The 23,267-nt window shown below is 46.6% G+C and overlaps 1 pseudogene; it reads right to left on the bottom strand.

Annotated features, from left to right (window-relative positions):
• Nucleotides 1-258: 258 nt before the first annotated feature.
• Nucleotides 259-22,783, bottom strand: LOC121760384 (annotated as a pseudogene).
• Between the last annotated feature and the right edge of the window lie 484 nt (nucleotides 22,784-23,267).

Raw genomic sequence — 23,267 nt, 5'->3', positions numbered from 1 at the left:
ACTATCAAACACGCCAAAGAAGTTAGCGTGTTTAAATTTAAGTATTTTGGTTAATAATACGAGCAAAATACGGTGCCATTGTAAAACGCCAACTGTGTTGGCGTGTTTGCGTATAGACACGCTAATATCACTAGCGTTTTCATTTATAAACACGCCATTCTCGTAGGCGTTTTTCCCATAAATGGAATTGATAACAAAATGGGTACATTTACGTAATTTTAAAGGCCAAATAGCCTAGAAATCCGATTTTCTCCTTATTTAGCGCAACAACTCTGTGTATAGCAGTTGGTTCCATGTGTCCGGAACTCCTGCGAGGCACCAATGGGTGCAGTCCATGCCACCCAAGTTGTTGTACTTGCTAGGGTGCCCATCCTTTCTCAACTGAGACAGAGTTGTGATGTTAAGCAAAGAAATTGGCACCGAGGACGATGATGTTTTTCGATATAGAACTTATTTCAACACTTTTAATGCCAATGGCTCCCCGGCTGGATAAGTCGATCCCTCTAGAGGCGTTGTTTCTCGAGAGCAGTCTTTCACTCCTCTCGCATTCCAATCTTCCCCACTATGTTCAAACAAAACATACTGTTTAAGACCAAAAGCTATCATGCTTAACTTTGATGAATATTTTGAATAATTAACCTTATATGAGTAGTTATGTAATCAAATGCAAATTCTATATATTGTACAACCTCCAAACTATGATCTGGACCGTTAGAAAATGTTAACAGATGTCAACGGTTGAGGCTGTATTGAAATCAAAATCTTGAAATGTTACAATGTGTTGACATTGTGCTGACACTGTGTTGTGGAATTGCGAGTTTGTACAATACATAAAGTTTGCATTTTATCACTATCTGAGTATTACCATATATGAGTATATGTGTTTGAGATTTGTTAATTACTTGTAATGCATAGGAGAGATCCCTTGGAAGAAAACTTTGGTTTTGGAAGGATTAAGATTTGAGTCAGCCCAATTTTTCCATGTAGTAAGACCTCTCCGACATGCTTCCATGTGGTCCATGTCTTTCACTATCTTTCCCTCACTTTCAATATAATCTCATCTGCAATTCAAACCAAGCATTATATATCCTGTTTTTAACTAAAAAATGAAAAACGTTTGTGATGAAAAGTCAGAATTCAATATGTTTCGCCTTTCACATTAATCAACACTAAAATACTTGCCCAAATTATATAGTGTACCAATTTTGAAAATATGAAATCGGCACTTTTTATTTAATTATCGGCATCTAATTTACTAAGACAGGTCAACTACATAATGTATAAATGAATAAAGATAGATGTTCATAACTTAACATATGCCCTTAAATTTTGAATTCAATTATAAATTAGTTTTGTTACTAGTTATAGCAATAAAAATAAATGATATGGAAAATTTATAACAGACTTTCACATGATTTCGAGCATGATTGAAAATATATATACAATATTCAATAAAGATAAATTGATTAGGGTATACTATCACTATTTATGATTATATGCCAATAACTATCATAAAGAAGGTATGAAATCTAAGCATTATTAGAGGGAAAGATTAATCAAGTAGTAGAATTTGCAAGTATTGATTAATGAAAAAGAAGAACGTACGGTTGTTTAGGGCCTTTGCGATACCACCAGAGCCAGTTGAAGATTGATGGGGTACGAACTAAACCCTAATGGCAAGCCCAATAACAGTGACGGCCCATCAGCCCAGAGCCCAAGAAAGAGTATCTGTTCGGCACCAAAGAGTTCGGCACGACCAAAGAGTTCGGACTCAGCCTACAGCTCGGTAAAAGCCGACCAGTCAAGCTCTCCTCTCAGATCGGCAAGAGCTGATCGGTAAAGTCCAGCAGTTCGGTCTCAGCATTCGACCGAACTAGGAGTTAGTGGACTCATGAAAGGCCTCCACGACCTCCGCTATACCCACGATCTATTTAGTGGTACGAAGCAGTTATTGAGCAGTTATTGCTCACCCACGATCTTGTTAGTGGGGCTGCAAACCACGACCTTAGTGATGGAGTACGTACTAAACAAGCCCAACAGCAGTAAAGCCCATCAGCCTAAAGCCCAAGAAAGAGTATCAGTTCGGCATGACTAAAGAGTATCAGTCCGGCATGACTAAAAAGTTCAGTTCGGCACAACCAGAGAGTTCGGCCCCAGCCTACAGCTCGGTAAAAGCCAACCAATCAAACTCTGCTCTCAGGTCGGCATCAAGCTCTACTCTCAGATCGGCAAAAGCTGCTCGGCAATAATTCAGCAGTTCGGTCTCAGTATTCGACCGAACTAGGAGATAGTGGACTCATGCAGGATTTCCACCTCCACTACACCCACGATCTATTTAGTGGTGTCAAGCAGTCATTAACTCATGCAGGATAGTGGACCCATGCAAGATCGCCACGATCTCCACGACATCCACTACCTAGTAAATGGCTGCATGCCACGATCTTGGTCCTTTGTATAAATAGAACCTAGATCAGATAGATAGGGTTAAGTTCTGTTAGACTCTCTCACTCTCTAGAGATAAAATACAAAATAGCAAGTCTGTATTGTAAGCTGTAAGAAAACAGATCAAGCAATACAACTCTGCCCTCTTTTCTTCCCGTGGACGTAGATTTACTTCAGTAAATCGAACCACGTAAAATCTGTGTGTCGTGATCTACTTCTTCCTGCATTCACAAACATCAGAAATTCGCGGATTCATCACTGGCGCCGTCTGTGGGAAACAGAGAACCAAATTTGTGATAAAGCGAGTTTTTGATCCTCTTCTACCAAAAAAATGCATACCAGATCACATAACACCCACAATACCGTTCGTGATAACCGTGAGGAAGCTAGTCCAGCTCGCAGGTCTGAAAAACGGCCTCGGGAGACATCTACCTCCGGTTCTCACGAAGAAGGCACAAGCCACTCCAGGAGTCATCGCACCGAGTCTTCCCAGCAGCCCGATTTGAATGAGGCTGTCAAGCTGTTCTTGGCTGAGAAGCAGGATGAGTTCTTAGCCTTCCTGCAAAAGAGCCAACAGCCGAAGACGAAAACGGTAGATTCTCCTTCCTCGTCCAGACATGAAAGTCACTACCGCAGTAGTACCGTGTCTTCCAGGAAGAAGAATCCTCAACCCCGACATGTTCCTGTTCCTCCTCGGTACCGGAACCACAGGAGAACTCCATCTCCTCCGTACCGAAGAGATGTCGGGTTCGCCATGTACGGAGCATTAAAGACTCCGTTCTCGGACGATATCACCCGAACTCCTTTGCCGCGGAACTACCGAACTCCGTCAATAACCTATGACGGACTCGTGGATCCTCATGATTTCTTGGGACGCTATCAATATAACATGGCGAACCAGGGTCTCAACGAGGTCCACATGTGCAAGCTGTTCCCCGAGCTGCTCATCGGGAACGCCAGAAGGTGGTTCGACAGCCTTCCTCAAGGCAGCATTAGATCCTACCGAGATCTAATGGATGCTTTCCACAGGAGGTTCTTTCAGAAAGCGGAAGCCCGAATTACTTCGGCTCAGCTGCTTTCTATACGTCAAGGTCGCGACGAAAAGATCAGCGACTTCCTGACGAGATTCCACAAGGAATGCCTACAAGTAGATGATCTCAACGATCTACTTGTCATTTCGGCATTCCAAAATGGAATCCTGCCCGGAGCTCTCTACAGAAAGCTCGTGGAGTGCGGTCCGCAAACAGCTCAAGAAATGTGGGACATCGCGGACCAGTTTTCCCGTGCGGATGAGGCAGACCGTCGAAAACGGTCTTTAGACAGCTCATCCCGAGGAGACGAAAAGAAGCCCGATCATAGCGATCAGAGGCTTCCTCGCCGAACTCCTTTTGAAAGAATTCAAAGGGCACCGGTACAAGGCAGATTGGGACCACGTCTCAATCCTGAGAAGCCGCCCGCTCAGTTCATACCCTTAAACAAGTCGAGAGCGGAAATTTTCGAACTACATTCCGATATGTTCGAAAAACCAAGGCGGATGACGAAATCGGCCGCGCGGCGACCTCAGGATCAATATTGCTCCTTCCATCAAGCCCACGGACACGATACCGAGGAGTGCCGAGATTTGGCTGCAGGTATTGATGTTCTTGTGAAAACAGGAACGTTAAAAAAATACCAAAGCAAGCAGCCGAAAAAGAACAAAAGGCCGAGAGGTGCGAACTGCAATCCTCAGGATCCGAAAAGGCATGAGGATCCCGAAGACGACGACGAACCGCAATATGATGGAGTAATCCTGACTATTGATGCTCTCCCTGCCGGGAAGACTAAGTCGTCCCTAAAAGCAGAACGCAGAGGTTCCAATCAAGAGGAGCCAACACATAAAAGGCTGAAGAAAGACGAAGTGATTACATTTTCAGATGCCGATCCCGTCCCAGCCATCTCTCCTCACCAAGACGCTATTGTCATTCAAGCCGGAGTGGCAAACAAACTGATCCACAGAGTATTTGTGGATACAGGAGCGTCAGTCAGCATTCTTTTTAAAGAATGTTTCGATAAAATGGAAGTGGATCCAGCTCGGCTCAGTCCGGCTCCACTTCCCCTGAAAAGTTTCGCCCAGGAGGACACCCGCCCTGAAGGTATTATCAGCCTTCCGATCACGGTGGGAAAAGCACCTACAAGCTCCAATACGATGATCGAGTTCTTTGTGGTGAAAGCTCGGTCCCCGTACAACATCATCCTGGGGAGAGACTGGCTCAACACAGTTCGGGCCGTTTGCTCTACTTATCACCTCACCATTAAGATCCCCACTAAAGGTGGGATAGCGGTCATCCGAGGTGATCAAAAGAGAGCAAAAGAATGTCTGCAGATTGCGCTTAAAAGTGCCGAGCAATCAGTTCGGCACCATCAAGCATAGCAATCACAGCAACCGGAGTCAGAGGCAAGCGAGATGACCGAAGTCACTTCAGAGCCGAACTCAATGACCGTTCAGTTACACGAAGATGATCCATCCAGAGCGGTCAAGATCGGCTTCGCAGGAACGCCTCTACTCCGGGAAAAGACCATTCAGCTCCTCAAGGAGTACAAAGATGTCTTTGCATGGTCTCCGTTGGACATGACCGGAGTGCCCCCCGAAGTAATCACTCATCGGTTAAATATTGATCCTTCAATCCGGCCAGTAAAACAGAAGCAAAGACTCTTTGCGGCAGAAAGAAGCCAAGTCATCCATGACGAAGTCCGCCAATTACTAAAAGCGGATGTACTATTCGAGGTGAAATATCCTTCTTGGGTGGCCAATCCTGTGATGATCAAGAAAAAAGGAGGAGGATGGCGGATGTGCATAGATTTTACCGATCTAAACAAGCACTGTCCTAAAGATTGCTATCCCCTTCCGAATATAGATAAAAAAGTAGAAGCTTTGATCGGCTTCGAAATTTTCTGTTTTCTTGATTTATACAAAGGATATCACCAAGTGTTGATGGATGAGAGTGACGCTCCGAAAACAGCTTTCATTACCGATTTCGGCATTTTCGCTTATAAAAAGATGCCATTCGGTTTAAAGAATGCCGGAGCCACTTATCAAAGGATGGTAGACAAGCTTTTTCGGCACCTAATCGGAAAACAGGTTGAAGTATATGTCGACGACATAGTTGTCAAAAGCAAAAGCACTTCGGAGTACGAAGACAACCTCAAATCCACTCTCAACGTGCTCCGAAAAGCCAACCTCAAACTCAACCCCCAAAAATGTACCTTTTTGGTAGATTCGGGAAAGTTTCTGGGTTGTTTGGTTTCAAAGGACGGACTCAAGGCAAACCCCTCAAAAGTTCAAGTCGTTCAGAACATGGCAATGCCGAAGTCCATACATGACGTGCAAAGGCTAACCGGATGTCTAGCCGCACTGAATCGATTCCTTTCCCAAGCAGCCGAAAAGCAACTGCCGTTTTTCAAGGTGTTGAAAAAGGCACCAAAGTTCGAGTGGGGAGCCGAGCAGAAAAAGGCCTTTGACGAGCTCAAAAGTTATCTAGCCGAGCTTCCTATTCTCTCTGCTCCAACCGAAGCCGAAGTAATATTCTTATACTTAGCGGCATCCGATCAAACCATTAGCGCGGTGCTTGTACGAGAAGAAGGCCTAAAGCAGTTTCCCATCTACTTTACAAGCCGAGCATTAAGAAGTCCAGAAACAAGGTATCAACCTCTGGAAAAAATTGCTCTGGCGTTAGTAAATGCAGCAAGGAGACTGCGGCCATACTTCTATGCTCACAAGGTATGCGTCTTAACCGATCTGCCTCTTCGGCAAGTTTTGACCAAGCCAGAAGCATCAGGCAGAATCGCCAAATGGGCCATAGAGCTGGGAGAACACTCAATCGAGTACCTACCTCGGAAAGCCATCAAGGGACAAGCCTTGGCAGATTTTCTTGCAGAGGCCAAGTTCGATCAAGCAATTCCTGTTATTGCCGAACAGAAGAATTCTGCCAATGCCGAACTAGCACAGCCCTTGGAATCCGAAGTAGAGCCGCCGGACTGCTGGAGCGGATTCGTAGATGGAGCTTCAAACAAGATGGGAAGTGGAGCTGGTATTTTACTCGTCGCTCCCGACGGACACGAGGTAACCTACTCACTTCGGTTCCTATTCCCCACTACTAATAATGAAGCCGAGTACGAAGCCCTCTTGGCCGGACTCCAGTTAGCGCAAAGTCTGCTCGTCAAATCTCTCAAAGTCCATTGTGATTCACAAGTCATAGTAAATCATATGTTGGGTACAAGTGAAGCTCGTGACGAGAGAATGAAGAAGTATTTGGACAAAGCGCAAAGCATCAGCCGAAGTTTCTCCTATTTTCGGATAATCCGCATTCCCAGAGCGGAAAATAGCCGAGCAGATACCTTAAGCAAGTTGGCCTCAGATCCGAGCTCAAAGGCGGAAGAATTAATGCATCGAAGCATTGATGAAGCCGAGGTACTTTCAGTATCCAGCTCGCCGAACTGGATGACGCCGATCTTGCAGTATCTGGATCAAGGACAATTGCCCGAGGATAAGAGAGAAGCTCGGAAGATCATGTGCCGAGCACTTCGGTACGAACTTCATGAAGGAGTCCTCTTTAGAAAGTCTTACCTCCAGCCGTTATTGCGGTGCGTAGGACCAGAAGAGACGGACTACATCCTCAGAGAAGTTCATGAAGGATCGTGCGGCAGCCACATCGGAGCTAGAGCTTTAGCTAAAAAAGTTCTAAGATGGGGATATTATTGGCCGACATTGGTACAAGAAGCAGTGCAGCTCGTCAAGACCTGCCCGAAGTGCCAAATCCATGCAAATATCCCAAGGATGCCGCAGACCGATCTATCCACTATGCAGAGCCCTTGGCCTTTCATGCAATGGGACATAGACATAGTGGGACCACTTCCTCAAGCTCCTCGGCAAATGAAATTCCTAATCGTTGCCGTGGACTACTTTACGAAGTGGGTGGAAGCTGAACCATTAGCTACGATAACGAGCTCGAAGGCATTGGATTTCGTCTGGAAGAACATAGTGTGCCGATTTGGCATACCCCACATCCTCATCTCGGATAACGGGACTCAGTTCACCGACAAGACGTTCAAGAATTGGTGCCAAGAGCTGAATATTCAACAGCGGTTCACTTCGGTCTCTCATCCACAAGCAAACGGACAAACGGAGGTAACAAATCGTATCCTGGTGAAAGGGTTAAAAGCTCGGTTAGAACAAGCCAAAGGACAATGGGTAGAAAATCTCCCTCAAGTCCTATGGTCCTACCGAACTACACCCACAACCTCCAACGGTGAAACTCCGTACAGTCTGGTGTACGGCACTGAAGCCGTGATTCCGGTGGAGATCGGCGTACCCAGTCCCAGAACTCTAAATTTCTCCTCAGAAATGAATGACGACGGACTGAGAGCCGAGCTAGATCTTGCCGAAGAAAGAAGAGAATTGGCATGCATAAAAGCAGCCAAGTACAAGGAGCAAGTAGCCCGGTATTACAACCAAAGGGTGAAGAAGCTGCAATTTCAAGTGGGAGATCTCGTCTTGAGAAACAACGAAGTAAGCCGAGCAGAAAAGCTGGGCAAGCTCGAACCCACATGGGAAGGTCCGTATCGGGTGTCAGAAGTCCTCGGCAAAGGGTCTTACAAATTGGCTCACATGTCAGGAGAACAGGTACCCCGAACATGGCACATTTCCAACCTCAAAAAGTTCCATTTGTAAGAGACAGTCCGGTCAGTCAGTCTTGAAGTCCTGTTCGGTCAATGTGCTTTATTTGGTTTACTTGGTCTTTATTTGTCTCTGTGCGTTTTGTCTGTGTTTTGTCTGTCTCTGTGCGTGTCGTCTCTTACAAATGTTACTGAGGTATCTTGTTCTTCGAAGGCTGATCCCCTTCTTAGAACATGTACAAGCCAACGATTGTGAGTCAAAGCTTCTAAAGAGGATACAAGACCACAATTCGGCTTAAAAATCAAGCACTTCGTCTGAAACGAGCTGCAACAAGCCAACGATTGTGAGTCAAAGCTTCTACAGAAGATACAAGACCACAATTCAGCTTAAACAAGCAGTTCGTCTGAAACGAGCTGCAATAAGCCAACGATTGTGAAGTCCAAGCTTCTAAAGAGGATACAAGACCACAATTCGGCTTAAAAATCAAGCACTTCGTCTGAAACGAACTGCAACGAAAGTCCGATTCTCGCGATAAAACTTGCCTGAATTAGGACAAGGGAAAGTCCGATCCACGCGATAAAACTCGCCGAATTAGGACAAGGGAAAGTCCGATCCCCAAATTAGGAAAACGGAAAGTTCGATCCGAGCGATAAAACTCGCCAAATTAGGACGCAAACCAAGTCCGGTCAAAGAAGAGTTCACTTCATCAGACCGAGGACAAACATCAACTTACCCCGTACCTTTATCCAGAATGCCGAAGTGATTCACTTCGCTTTCCGGGGGGGGTAGTGATGGAGTACGTACTAAACAAGCCCAACAGCAGTAAAGCCCATCAGCCTAAAGCCCAAGAAAGAGTATCAGTTCGGCATGACTAAAGAGTATCAGTCCGGCATGACTAAAAAGTTCAGTTCGGCACAACCAGAGAGTTCGGCCCCAGCCTACAGCTCGGTAAAAGCCAACCAATCAAACTCTGCTCTCAGGTCGGCATCAAGCTCTACTCTCAGATCGGCAAAAGCTGCTCGGCAATAATTCAGCAGTTCGGTCTCAGTATTCGACCGAACTAGGAGATAGTGGACTCATGCAGGATTTCCACCTCCACTACACCCACGATCTATTTAGTGGTGTCAAGCAGTCATTAACTCATGCAGGATAGTTGACCCATGCAAGATCGCCACGATCTCCACGACATCCACTACCTAGTAAATGGCTGCATGCCACGATCTTGGTCCTTTGTATAAATAGAACCTAGATCAGATAGATAGGGTTAAGTTCTGTTAGACTCTCTCACTCTCTAGAGATAAAATACAAAATAGCAAGTCTGTATTGTAAGCTGTAAGAAAACAGATCAAGCAATACAACTCTGCCCTCTTTTCTTCCCGTGGACGTAGATTTACTTCAGTAAATCGAACCACGTAAAATCTGTGTGTCGTGATCTACTTCTTCCTGCATTCACAAACATCAGAAATTCGCGGATTCATCATAGTTCAATGTATAAATAGAACTTAGATCAGATAGAAAAGGGTTAAGCTCTCTAGAGATAAAATAGCATATAGCAAGTCTGTGTTGTAAGCTGTAATCCCAGATCAAGCAATACAATCTTGCCCTCCCTTCTTCCCGTGGACGTAGATTTACTTCAGTAAATCGAACCACGTAAATTCATTGTGTCGTAGTCTTTATTCTCTACCAGCATTTACTAACATCAGAAATTCGCGGATCCATCACTGGCGCCGTCTGTGGGAACCAGAGAACAAAATTTGTGATAAAGCGAATTTTTGATCCATTTTTTCCGCCCAAAAAATGCATACCAGATCGCAGAGTACCCGTATTCCTGCCCGTGAGAACCAGGAGGAAGCCAATCCATCCCATAGGTCTGGAAAACAGCCTAGGGATAAATCCACCACCAGTTCTCATGGTGAAGGAACAAGCCGCTCCAAAAATCGTCCCACTGAGTCTTCTCAGCAGCCCGATTTGAATGAGGCTGTCAAGCAGTTTTTGGAGGCGAAGCAGGAGGAATTCTTAACCTTCCTGCGAAAAAGCCAAAAGCAGCCGGAGACGAAAACGGCGGATTCTCCTTCTCCCTCCGCACAAGAAAGTCACTACCGCAGTAGTGTCGCATCTCCCAAGAGAAAGAATCCCCGTCCCCCACATGTTCCAGTTCTTCCTCGGTACCGGAATCACAGGAGAACTCAATCTCCTCCATACCGACGAGATATCGGATTCGCCATGTACGGAGCACTGAAGACTCCGTTCTCGGACGACATCACCCGAACTCCCCTACCACAGAACTACCGAACTCCGTCGATGACTTACGACGGGCTCGTGGACCCTCACGATTTCTTGGGGCGCTATCAATATAACATGGCGAACCAGGGTCTCAACGAGGTCCACATGTGCAAGCTGTTTCCCGAGCTGCTCATCGGGAACGCGAGAAGGTGGTTCGATAGCCTCCCCCAGGGCAGCATCAGATCTTACCGAGATCTAATGGATGCCTTCCACAGGAGGTTTTTTCAGAAAGCGGAAGCCCGAATCACTTCGGCTCAGCTGCTTTCCATTCGTCAAGGTCGCGACGAAAAAATCAGCGACTTTATGACAAGATTCCACAAGGAATGCCTGCAAGTAGACGATCTCAACGATCTGCTTGTCATCTCGGCATTCCAAAATGGAATCCTGCCCGGAGCTCTCTACAGGAAGCTCGTTGAGTACGGTCCGCAGACAGCTCAGGAAATGTGGGACATTGCGGACCAGTACTCCCGGGCCGATGAGGCAGACCGTCGCAAACGGTCGTTAGACAGCTCATCGACCCGAGGAGACAGAAGGAAGCCCGATCATAGCGATCAGGGGCATCCTCGCCGGACTCCATTTGAAAGAATTCAAAGGGCTCCGGTGCAAGACAGATTGGGACCTCGTCTCAATCCCGAGAAGTCGCCCGCTCAGTTCGTACCGCTGAACAAGCCGAGAGCGGAAATTTTCGAACTACACTCTGACCTATTCGAAAAGCCAAAGCGGATGACGAAATCAGCCGCGCGCCGACCACAGGATAGCTACTGCTCCTACCATCAAGACCACGGTCACGATACTGAGGAGTGCAGAAACTTGGCTGCAGGTATCGATGTTCTTGTGAAGGCAGGGACATTGAAAAAATACCGAAGCAAGCAGCCAAAGAAGAATAAAAAGCAGAGTGGTGCGAACTGCGCTCCTCAGGATCCGAAAAGGCAGCCGGATCCCGAAGACGATGACGAGCCGCAATATGATGGAGTAATCCAGACTATTGACGCGCTCCCTGCCGGGAAGACCAAGTCGTCCCTAAAGTCAGAACGCAGAGGCTCCAATCGAGAGGAGCCAACGCATAAAAGGCTGAAGCAGGACGAAGTGATTACGTTCTCGGCTGCTGATCCCGTCCCGGCCATCTCTCCTCACCAAGACGCCATTGTCATCCAAGCCGGAGTGGCAAACAAACTGATCCACAGGGTGTTTGTGGATACAGGAGCGTCGGTTAGCATTCTTTTTAAAGAGTGCTTCGACAAACTAGAAGTGGACCCAGCTCGGCTCAGTCCGGCTCCGCTTCCCCTGAAGAGCTTCACCCAGGAGGACACCCGCCCTGAAGGTATTATCAGCCTTCCGATCACGGTGGGGAAAGCGCCTACTAGCTCCAGTACGATGATTGAGTTTTTCGTGGTGAAAGCTCGGTCCCCGTACAACGTCATCCTGGGAAGAGACTGGCTCAACACAGTTCGGGCCGTTTGCTCCACCTATCACCTCACCATCAAGATCCCTACTAAAGGAGGGATAGCGGTCATCCGAGGTGACCAAAAGAGAGCAAAGGAATGTCTGCAAATTGCGCTTAGAAGTGCCGAGCAGTCAGATCGGCACCACCAAGCATAGCAATCACAGCAGCCGGAGTCAGAGGCGATGACCGAAGTCATACCGGAGCCGAACTCGATGACAGTTCAGCTGTACGAAGACGATCCATCCAGAACGGTTAAGATCGGCTTCGCGGGAACGCCCCTACTTCGGGAAAAAACCATCCAGCTCCTCAAGGAGTATAAAGACGTCTTTGCATGGTCTCCGTTGGACATGACCGGAGTGCCCCCCGAGGTAATCACTCATCGGTTAAATATTGATCCTTCAGTCCGGCCGATAAAACAGAAGCAAAGACTCTTTGCGGCAGAACGAAGTCAAGTCATCCATGACGAAGTCCGTCAATTATTGAAGGCGGATGTGTTATTCGAAGTGAAGTATCCTTCGTGGGTGGCCAATCCTGTCATGATCAAGAAAAAGGAAGGAGGATGGCGGATGTGCATAGATTTCACCGATCTAAATAAGCACTGTCCCAAAGATTGCTATCCCCTTCCGAAAATAGATAAAAAAGTAGAAGCTTTGATAGGCTTTGAAATTTTTTGTTTTCTTGATCTGTACAAAGGATACCATCAAGTTTTAATGGATGAGATTGACGCTTCAAAAACGGCCTTCATTACTGATTTCGGCATTTTCGCTTATAAAAAGATGCCATTCGGTTTAAAGAATGCCGGAGCCACTTATCAAAGGATGGTAGACAAGCTTTTTCGGCACCTGATTGGAAAGGAGGTCGAAGTGTATGTTGACGATATAGTCGTCAAAAGCAAAAGCACTTCGGAGTACGAGCACAACCTCAAGTCCACTCTCAACGTGCTCAAGAAAGCCAACCTCAAACTTAATCCCCAAAAGTGTACCTTTTTGGTAGATTCGGGAAAGTTTCTGGGTTGTTGGGTTTCAAAGGACGGACTCAAGGCAAACCCCTCAAAAGTTCAAATCGTTCAGAACATGGCAATGCCGAAGTCCATACATGACGTGCAAAGGCTAACCGGATGTCTAGCCGCACTGAATCGATTCCTTTCCCAAGCAGCCGAAAAGCAACTGCCGTTCTTCAAGGTGTTGAAAAAGGCACCAAAGTTCGAGTGGGGAGCCGAGCAGAAAAAGGCCTTTGACGAGCTCAAAAGTTATCTAGCCGAGCTTCCTCTCCTCTCTGCTCCAACCGAAGCCGAAGTAATATTCTTATACTTAGCGGCATCGGATCAAACCATCAGCGCGGTGCTTGTACGAGAAGAAGGCCTAAAGCAGCTTCCCATCTATTTTACAAGCCGAGCATTAAGAGGTCCAGAAACCAGGTATCAACCTCTGGAAAAGATTGCTCTGGCATTAGTAAATGCAGCAAGGAGACTGCGGCCATACTTCTATGCTCACAAGGTATGCGTCTTAACTGATCTGCCACTTCGGCAAGTGTTGACCAAACCAGAAGCATCAGGCAGAATCGCCAAGTGGGCTATAGAGTTGGGAGAGCACACAATTGAATATCTACCTCGGAAAGCCATCAAGGGACAAGCCTTGGCAGATTTTCTTGCAGAGGCAAAGTTCGATCAAGCAATTCCTGTTATTGCCGAACAGAAGGATTCTGCCAATGCCGAACTAGCACAGCCCTTGGAATCCGAAGTAGAGCCGCCGGACTGCTGGAGCGGATTCGTAGATGGAGCTTCAAACAAGATGGGAAGTGGAGCTGGTATTTTACTTGTCGCTCCCGACGGACACGAGGTAACCTACTCACTTCGGTTCCTATTCCCCACTACTAATAATGAAGCCGAGTACGAAGCCCTCCTGGCCGGACTCCAGCTAGCGCAAAGTCTGCTCGTCAAATCTCTCAAAGTCCATTGTGATTCACAAGTCATAGTAAATCACATGTTGGGTACAAGTGAAGCTCGTGACGAGAGAATGAAGAAGTATTTGGACAAAGCGCAAAGCATCAGCCGAAGTTTCTCCTATTTTCGGATAATCCGCATTCCCAGAGCGGAAAATAGCCGAGCAGATACCTTAAGTAAGTTGGCCTCAGATCCGAGCTCAAAGGCGGAAGAATTAATGCATCGAAGCATTGATGAAGCCGAGGTACATTCAGTATCCAGCTCGCCGAACTGGATGACGCCGATCTTGCAGTATCTGGATCAAGGACAATTGCCCGAGGATAAGAGAGAAGCTCGGAAGGTCACGTGCCGAGCACTTCGGTACGAACTTCATGAAGGAGTCCTCTTTAGAAAGTCTTACCTCCAGCCGTTATTGCGGTGCGTAGGACCAGAAGAGACGGACTACATCCTCAGAGAAGTTCATGAAGGATCGTGCGGTAGCCACATCGGAGCCAGAGCTTTAGCTAAAAAAGTTCTGAGATGGGGATATTATTGGCCAACCATGGTACAAGAGGCAGTGCAGCTCGTCAAGAAGTGTACGAAGTGCCAAATTCATGCAAATGTCCCAAGGATGCCGCAGACCGATCTATACACTATGCAAAGCCCTTGGCCTTTCATGCAATGGGGCATAGACATAGTGGGACCACTTCCTCAAGCTCCTCGGCAAATGAAATTCCTTATCGTTGCCGTGGACTACTTCACGAAGTGGGTGGAGGCGGAACCATTAGCTACGATAACGAGCTCAAAGGCATTGGACTTCGTCTGGAAGAACATAGTGTGCCGATTTGGCATACCTCACATCCTCATCTCGGATAATGGGACTCAGTTCACCGACAAGACGTTCAAGAATTGGTGCCAAGAGCTGAACATTCAACAGCGGTTCACTTCGGTCTCCCATCCCCAAGCAAACGGACAAACGGAAGTAACGAACCGGATTCTGGTGAAAGGGTTAAAAGCTCGGTTAGAACAAGCCAAAGGACAATGGGTAGAAAATCTCCCTCAAGTCCTATGGTCCTATCGAACTACACCCAAAACCTCCAACGGTGAAACTCCGTATAGTCTGGTGTACGGCACTGAAGCCGTAATTCCGGTGGAGATCGGCGTACCCAGTCCCCGAACTCTAAATTTCTCCTCAGAAATGAATGACGACGGACTGAGAGCAGAACTAGATCTCGCCGAAGAAAGAAGAGAATTGGCGTGCATAAAAGCAGCCAAGTATAAGGAGCAAGTAGCCCGGTATTATAACCAAAGGGTGAAAAAGCTTCAATTTCAAGTGGGAGATCTCGTCTTGAGAAACAACGAAGTAAGCCGAGCAGAAAAGCTGGGCAAACTCGAGCCCACATGGGAGGGTCCGTATCGGGTGTCAGAAGTCCTCGGCAAAGGGTCTTATAAATTGACTCACATGTCAGGAGAACAAGTACCCCGAACATGGCACGTCTCCAACCTCAAGAAGTTCCACTTGTAAGAGACAAAGTCCGGTCAGTCTGTCTTGTGTCTAGTTCGGTCATAGGGGTACATGTTTTTATTTGTTTGTTTTTACTTGTACCTTTTACTTGTCGTTTTATAAAAAGTTTAAAGTTTTTTTTCTTTCGTCTTTTTCATTTTTTCTCTATGTGTTTTGTCTCTATGTGCTTGTCGTCTCTTACAAATGGTACCAAGGTATATCGTTCTTTAAAGACTGATCCCCTTTTTAGATCGATTATTAAAGACTATTGTGAGTCCAAGCTTCTAAGGAGGATATAAGACCACAATTCAGCTTAACAAGCAGTCCGTCTGAAACGAACTGCAATAAGCCAACGATTGTGAGTCCAAGCTTCCAAGGAGGATACAAGACCGCAATTCAGCTTAACAAGCACTTCGTCTGAAACGAACTGCAATAAGCCAACGATTGTGAGTCCAAGCTTCTCAGGAAGATACAAGACCACAATTCGGCTTAAGAAATAAGCACTTCGTCTGAAACGAACTGCAATAAGGGAAAGTCCGATCCACGCGATAAACCTCGCCGAATTAGGACGACCAAGTTCGGTCAAAGAAGTTTACCTCATAAGACCGGGGACGACCACGTCTAGTCAAAGGGGTTTACTGCATAAGACCACTTCGGTTAACTGGGAAAGTCCGATCCACGCGATAAAACTCGCCGAATTAGGACAAGGGAAAGTTCGATCCCGGCGACAAATCGCCAAATTAGAACACAAACCAAGTCCGGTCAAAGATGTTTATTTCATCAGACCAAAGACGAGTCCGGTCAAAGATGTTTATTTCATCAGACCAAAGACGAGTCCGGTCAAAGATGTTTATTTCGTCAGACCAAAGACGAGTCCGGTCAAAGATGTTTATTTCATCAGACCAAAGACGAGTCCGGTCAAAGATGTTTATTTCATCAGACCAAAGACGAGTCCGGTCAAAGAAGTTTACTTCATAAGACCAAGGACCAAGTCCGGTCAAAGAAGTTTACTTCATAAGACCGAGGACAAGTACGATGAAATTTTTTCGCTAAGCTGTAAATACAGTGTTAGAAGCGAAAACAAAATCTCATTTTTCAAATCTTGTTCGGCATACAACTCCGCTACCCTACAAAATGGCGTTACGCTATTACAAAGGACTATTCTACTGTCCAGGGTTGCTGAAGTTAAGCCACCTATCTGCGAAATCCTCTGGAAGCCGAGTTCGGTTGTTCCGAGCAGATGAAGAATAAGCAGGTCGACGAGATGCTATCCTCGACCCAACACCTCTTCCGCGAGCCCGAGAAGTCCTAACACCTCGGCGATGAAGAGTCTCTGCAATTAGCATCTGCTGATCTTGCTCGCTCATAGTCACAACTCCTCGGCGAATTTCAGTCCGTCCCTGTCTTGACGATTCCGGTTGCTCCTGAGCCCGTTCTCGTCTTGACGTTTCCGGCTGTTCCGGAGTTCGTTGTTGACTGGGAGTAGGATTTTGAACAAGGGAACCAGAGGTTTGATCTGGAGTGCGAGCATCTGTGGGCACGATATGCCGAAGGAATCTTTCTATGGAGGGGCGCCGAGAAAGAACAATGTTGTACCGAGAAGCCCAGCGCCGCAATGATTTCACAACTTGTTGGCAAGCCGAGCTCTCCAGCGCATTGTTCCTCCGGAGTACATGATATTCCTCCCACAGTTCGTCAACTCGACTCTGAACATCTGATATGGTCACTCCCCCGCGCACACGGATGTAATCCTCGTACGCAGTCCTCTCAGCAATGGTCGTATTCAGCTCGGCCTCCAGATTCTTCTTATCGGACTCTAAGTCCTTATTATCGGCCTCCAGCTTCACTAAACGAGCCAGAAGCTCGTCATTCTTCGTCTGATCGGCTATAGCTCTTTTCTCAGCTTCGTCTAAAGCCGAAGAGTACAGCCGTTTCCAGTGAAGTATCTCCATCTCCTTGAGTACAAAGCAGCTATATTAGTTCGGCAGCTGTACCGAGCAGATAGTAAAATACAACAGGAATAAAGGCGAGTACGAAAAGCTATACGAAGACAAGTGTAGAGAATTTTTCATTCACTAGGAAAATTTTTTACACTAGGAGGGCTTCAAGGCCATTTTACAAGGAAGAAACTAGACTAAGAGAAGGGAGACGAAATCATACTCCGCCAGCTTCGTCTCCGGCTCCTTGGTCTGGTTCAGCTTCTTTCTCCTGAGCTACCTCAGCCTCGGCCTCGCATCCTGCCGGCCTCGCCTCCGCCTCCTGATCGGCTTCCTTCTCCGGATGCCCGGCCCGCTCGACTTCGGCCTCCAGCTCCAGCGACTCGGCCTCACCCTCTCCGTTGTAAGTCGAAGCGGGTGAAACGGGTCCCACGGAGGCAAAGATAGCCTCCAGGTTCTCGTCCCGATCAGCTCGACAACCCCGGACTCGGTCTGCAGAAAGCAGGACCGAGGATGAAGCGAGCTCCTCAAGGAGCGGCAGATTCTGAAGCCGAGCTGCTATCTCACGGCTGTACAGAGGCAGCACGACGTCGGCCCCCTGCTCGCCCTTATCGGTAATTAGCCTTACCAGACTACCGACAAAGGCCGAGAACTGGCTGCTCAAAAAGAGTTTCTCCGTGTAAACACGGAGAGCCTCCCCCTGGGCAGCCACGGCGGCAGCCTCCTTCTGAGCCTCCCGGTGCTTCGTCTGCTCTTGCAGGATGATGAGCTGGTTTTTGGCTGACCGGGCTTCATCCTGAGCCGAGATCCTAGCAGCTCGGGCCCTCTCAAATTTGGCCTCAGCCTGTTCGGCTAGACTACGAGCAAGATGCAACTCCTTCTGCATCTCCTCGTAGTCGTGGGATGCTTTGGAGAGCTCCACGGAGACGAGCTTGGCTCTCTGAAGATGAACAAGGAAAAAACTCAACAGAATGGCCATCAAAAAATGTGGAAAACAAGCCAAGTCAGAAAGCTTACCTCCACAAAATTCGTCGGCCATTGAAAAGGCTCAGGGACGTGTTCCGGGATGTCTGCAACCACCTCGGAGATGACCAGGTCTTTCCCCGAACACGACTCCGGCACTTTCGGATCCGAAGAAGAGGTTTTTTGCCTCTTCGGATTCTTCTCGGCTTCAGACGCCGAGCGAGGGGCTCTCTGCCTCTCCGGCTCCACAAGCTCGGAGGACTTTCGGATAGCCTTTTTCAACATGTACACTGCCAAAAAGCAAGAAAGCAAGGTTAGTTTTCTTCGTTAAAGCAGTAGAGCATAAAGATAAAGAGAAATCCTCACCCTCGGCCTCTTCGTCCGAAGACGAGATGTCGAACACGACGTCGCCCTTGACGAGCTCAGACTCCGTGTATTGTTTCCTAACTAGGGGAATCTTGTTGAGCTCGCCATCGAGCTCGTCCAACGGTTCAGGCCGAGGATGACGGATAACAGACTTCGGCCCTCTCCAGGGAAAACTAGGAGCCGCGGTCCTATCATAGTAGAAGAAGCGATTTTGCCACTTCGGCCACTTCGTTTTACAAAAGGCCCTAAAGGGCTGTAAAGGGATCAAGTAAAACCAAGACCCCTTCCTCTTAAATTGAAAGAATTTAAGGATCGCCTTCAAAGACAAATCCCTTCCTAACCTACGGAGTTCGGCAGCGAAGGCCGACAAGTGCCTCCAAGAGTTCGGAGTCACCTGGCCTAAAGGAAGCTGAAAAAAATCTAGCAAATCTATAAAGGCAGAAGGGAGGGGGAAACGAAGCCCGAATTCTAAGCAGGCCTCGTACACGGTGGCGTAACCCTCCGGCGGGGAGTCAGCCCTATGATCACCGTCAGGTACCACTGCCTTCCCCCCAGGAAAAAAGTATTTTTCGGGTAGGGATATCACAGTATCCTTACTCAAAATACTATGGAAATACTCTACGGTCTTCTCCCCGGACTCTTTCCGGCCAGAAGACCCCTTATCCCCTTTCCTACCGCTACCCGACTCCGAAGAAGAAGAAGACATTTTTCTTACTTTTTGAAGGTGAAGAAAGTCTGAAGAAGCTCTTGAAAGAGGAAGAAAATTTCTCGAGAAAGAGAGAGTATAGAAGACGCAACAGCAAAGGTGTTCAAATGAGGAAGAAAGAGCATATTTATCAGATTCGGGAAAGATTTCGAGATCGTTGCGCCGTTTCGAATCCCACCTTTTCAGGATTCAACGGCCGGATTTTACTGTCGCATTTAATGCAGGCACGCGCAAGGCACGTCCCCTGACGTCAGCCTCCCCCTTACCATTATCCAGAATGCCGAAGTGACTCACCTCGCCGAAGTGATTCACTTCGCTTTTCGGGGGGGGTAGTGATGGGGTACGAACTAAACCCTAATGGCAAGCCCAATAACAGTGACGGCCCATCAGCCCAGAGCCCAAGAAAGAGTATCTGTTCGGCACCAAAGAGTTCGGCACGACCAAAGAGTTCGGACTCAGCCTACAGCTCGGTAAAAGCCGACCAGTCAAGCTCTCCTCTCAGATCGGCAAGAGCTGATCGGTAAAGTCCAGCAGTTCGGTCTCAGCATTCGACCGAACTAGGAGTTAGTGGACTCATGAAAGGCCTCCACGACCTCCGCTATACCCACGATCTATTTAGTGGTACGAAGCAGTTATTGAGCAGTTATTGCTCACCCACGATCTTGTTAGTGGGGCTGCAAACCACGACCTTAGTTCAATGTATAAATAGAACTTAGATCAGATAGAAAAGGGTTAAGCTCTCTAGAGATAAAATAGCATATAGCAAGTCTGTGTTGTAAGCTGTAATCCCAGATCAAGCAATACAATCTTGCCCTCCCTTCTTCCCGTGGACGTAGATTTACTTCAGTAAATCGAACCACGTAAATTCATTGTGTCGTAGTCTTTATTCTCTACCAGCATTTACTAACATCAGAAATTCGCGGATCCATCAAAGATCAAGACATCGGCCTGCTTCCATGTGTTTCCATCCTTAATCGAATCGAGCTTCATAGCATCCCCATCCGTGCTCTTGCCAACGAGCACGGATGTGGGCACGGACCCACTTTTATTACTTTTTTACTCTCTGCTCTTAGGCAAGAGCACAACACCCACATCCGTGCTCTTCCGCAAGGACAAACTCAAGGGTCCCACCATTCTATTATTCAATTTAAATAAAAACATTTCCACAAAATTAAAATGCATTAAAAATACTCAAAATAATATTACATATTACAAAAAAATTAAAAATTAAATAATTAAAATCCTAAAAATTAAAAATTACATAATTAAACACCTAAAAAATAAAAATTACTAATTAAACTCCTAAAAAATTAAAATTACATAATTAAAGGCTAAAATACCGCCGTGGAAGACTATGCATCTGGCTCTACCCCCAATGTTCTTTGGAGACCCCGTATCATTGCCACATGCGGTCAAAGTTGCTCGAGGGTCATATTTGACCTATCGGCCAAATTAAGTTGGGCCAAAACCCCCCACAATGAGTTGGTGGGGGGTTGAGGTGGCACAAAGGGAGCGGGAGTGGGATCGGGAGCGGGGGCGGATGGAGTCGCGGCGAGACGGCGGTTGGCCGTCGACTTCTTCCTTCCTTGTGGCCGGCGTTGGGAATTACTCGGGCCGGCGTCGGGGCTACCCAAGTTAGCTTCGGCGAACTGGGTGGACACCTCATCGGAGCCGGCGTCGGATAGGGATACCGACCTCGACCGTTTGCCGGAGGAGCTAGAGGAGGATGCTACGCCTCCCCTATACTTCGGATGCCCGCGCACCTCCTGCCAAACATTGAGGTACTTGAACGGTTTGTAGTGTTGGGATTGGTAGGTCGCCAACGCGGCACTGACGATGTCGACCTCGCTTCGGCTGCTCCCCGCCGACCGCTCTTCCTGGAGGTAATACCCCTGGAACTTTTGGATTTCTTCATCTGCTTTGTATATGGTATTGCGCACCATACTCTCGTTTCGCTCGATTGTTCCAGCCGGCTGGTTTTCATTGTACCGGCGACAGATGCGCCACCAAAAATGGTCCCCGGATTGGTTCGTGCCAATCTCCGAATGTTCGGAGATAGACAAAAACGCTTTGAATAATTGCTCAATCTCCCCCGGAGTGTACGGGGTGCCGACACCAAGAGTAGGAAGAGTAGGAGTTTGAGAGCCGTCGCTCCCTCCCGCTCTAGGTACGGGTGGTTCGGGTGCCCACCCGTATTGCCCAGCGGGGGCATCTTGGTTGTCGACCGGGTAAGGCCGGTAGCCACCCGGAGCTTGCGAACTTTGGGTTTGAGGAGGGGCCGAAAATTCAGTTTCCGGACTAGGAAATGGTTGCAGTTTCCAGACAAGGAAATGGTTGTGAACCGAACCATTCGTGGTTCCAACCGTGGGAGCCGGAGGGGTGATCGCTGGAGCCGGACATTTTTTTGTTAAGAGTGAAAGAAAGATTGAGAATTGTAAGAATGGAAATGAAAGAATTTAGATGAGAATTGTGTAGCGTGGTGTGAAATTTTTTGGGTGGAAGAATGGTATTTATAGATGAAATTGTGTATTTATAGATGAAAATGTGTATTTTTGGGGAAAAAATTTGAAAAATAAATTAAAAGTGGGGAGAAAACGGATATAATTTTTTGGAAAGTGGGAAAATATATTTTTTATTTTTAATCGGATTTTTAAATTAAAATCCGATTTTTTTTAAAAAAAATTAAATTCCAACGAATTTGTCGTTGGCCAATCAGGAGCCGCCACATCAGCTGCTCACTGGCACGGGCGTGCTCTTAACTAAGAGCAGCGCCAAGCCAACGACAAGAGCGTAGCGGCGAGCAGCGTTCCGCCGCGCCGCTGGCACGGACGGATGGACGCCGTCCTTCTACCGTTGCGGATGCTCTCAAAACTCGATCGATTTTCTCGTTTTCGATGTCTACCAAATAATGCGAAAGGAGAAATTGATATCGTAACGCCATGTGCCTGCATGTTCAAACCACATGAACAATTGTGATCCATTGAATAATGAGCTAGTATATAGTTTGGTGGTCTCAAATTTATTAATCACTTTGTACATACCTCCAATTTAACATTGGTGATCGAGTCGCTTGGGGTCAGGCCACTTACGGCCTCGATAACCTTGGCCGGTGCACCGGCCTGATTAAGAAGGCAAATAAGTGATTGCCCATGGTTCTCACGAACATAATATGTTTGCCCTTCATCCTTGCCAGGAAATCTCTGGTGTCGAATCTATTAAAAAAATTAAATAAATAAATCATAGTAATGCATAACCAAATAATTAAATAAAAATCTCGAAAGAAATGAAGGGCATACTTGGCAAGTTGCAGGCATTTGGCTGCCACCTATACTTGAGAAACTGGTGGTCGGGGAGGCCGTATTTGAGGCAGTTGAATTGGCCGCGAATGGCAGAGCATTTCGAGGAATCGAAGAGAGGGAAGGACTCATCATAAACCCATTTTCCTTCATAAATGTTGCAGTTTTTCAGTTCAACAAATGACTCGTTGATTGATGCGCTCAAGCATCCTGAAACCATGCACATAAACACAACAAACACAATGTTTTTCAGTTTCATAATCGTCATTTCTTTTCTTGCCCTCTCTCTGTTTTTTCTCCTGAGTTATATAACACTGGGGCATCATAAATGCTCATAAAGAGGTCCAATATTACACATAATATTATATTTTGACTACTTTTTCTGTAAATATGATCTTATACAAAATTTAGTGCATTAGATTTTATGATGTTTGATGTTGTATGTATAAAATGTGATTCACAAGTTGCCAAAATTTTTTTGGAAAATAATACTCTTTTATCCACACGAAAAGAGACACATATTTTAATGTTCAATTTATTCAAAAATAAGAGACGGAGAAAATATGGAAAATTTAAGAGAGAAAGGGGAAAAATGGTTGACCGGATGGGCCACATACATAAGCTTTAAATAAATAGATATTGAAGGATAATAATTTGTGAAAAAAATCCATAAATATATAAAATTTAATTTTTATGGATGAACCAAAATAAAAAAAAATAGAATTTATTTTCGTATAGAGTATTATAATTTA

Source organism: Salvia splendens, chromosome 1, assembly GCF_004379255.2.
Source record: "Salvia splendens isolate huo1 chromosome 1, SspV2, whole genome shotgun sequence".
Lineage (NCBI taxonomy): Eukaryota > Viridiplantae > Streptophyta > Magnoliopsida > Lamiales > Lamiaceae > Salvia > Salvia splendens.
The sequence above is the reverse complement of the archived record's forward strand: the minus strand, read 5'-3'. Positions and strand labels throughout refer to the sequence as shown.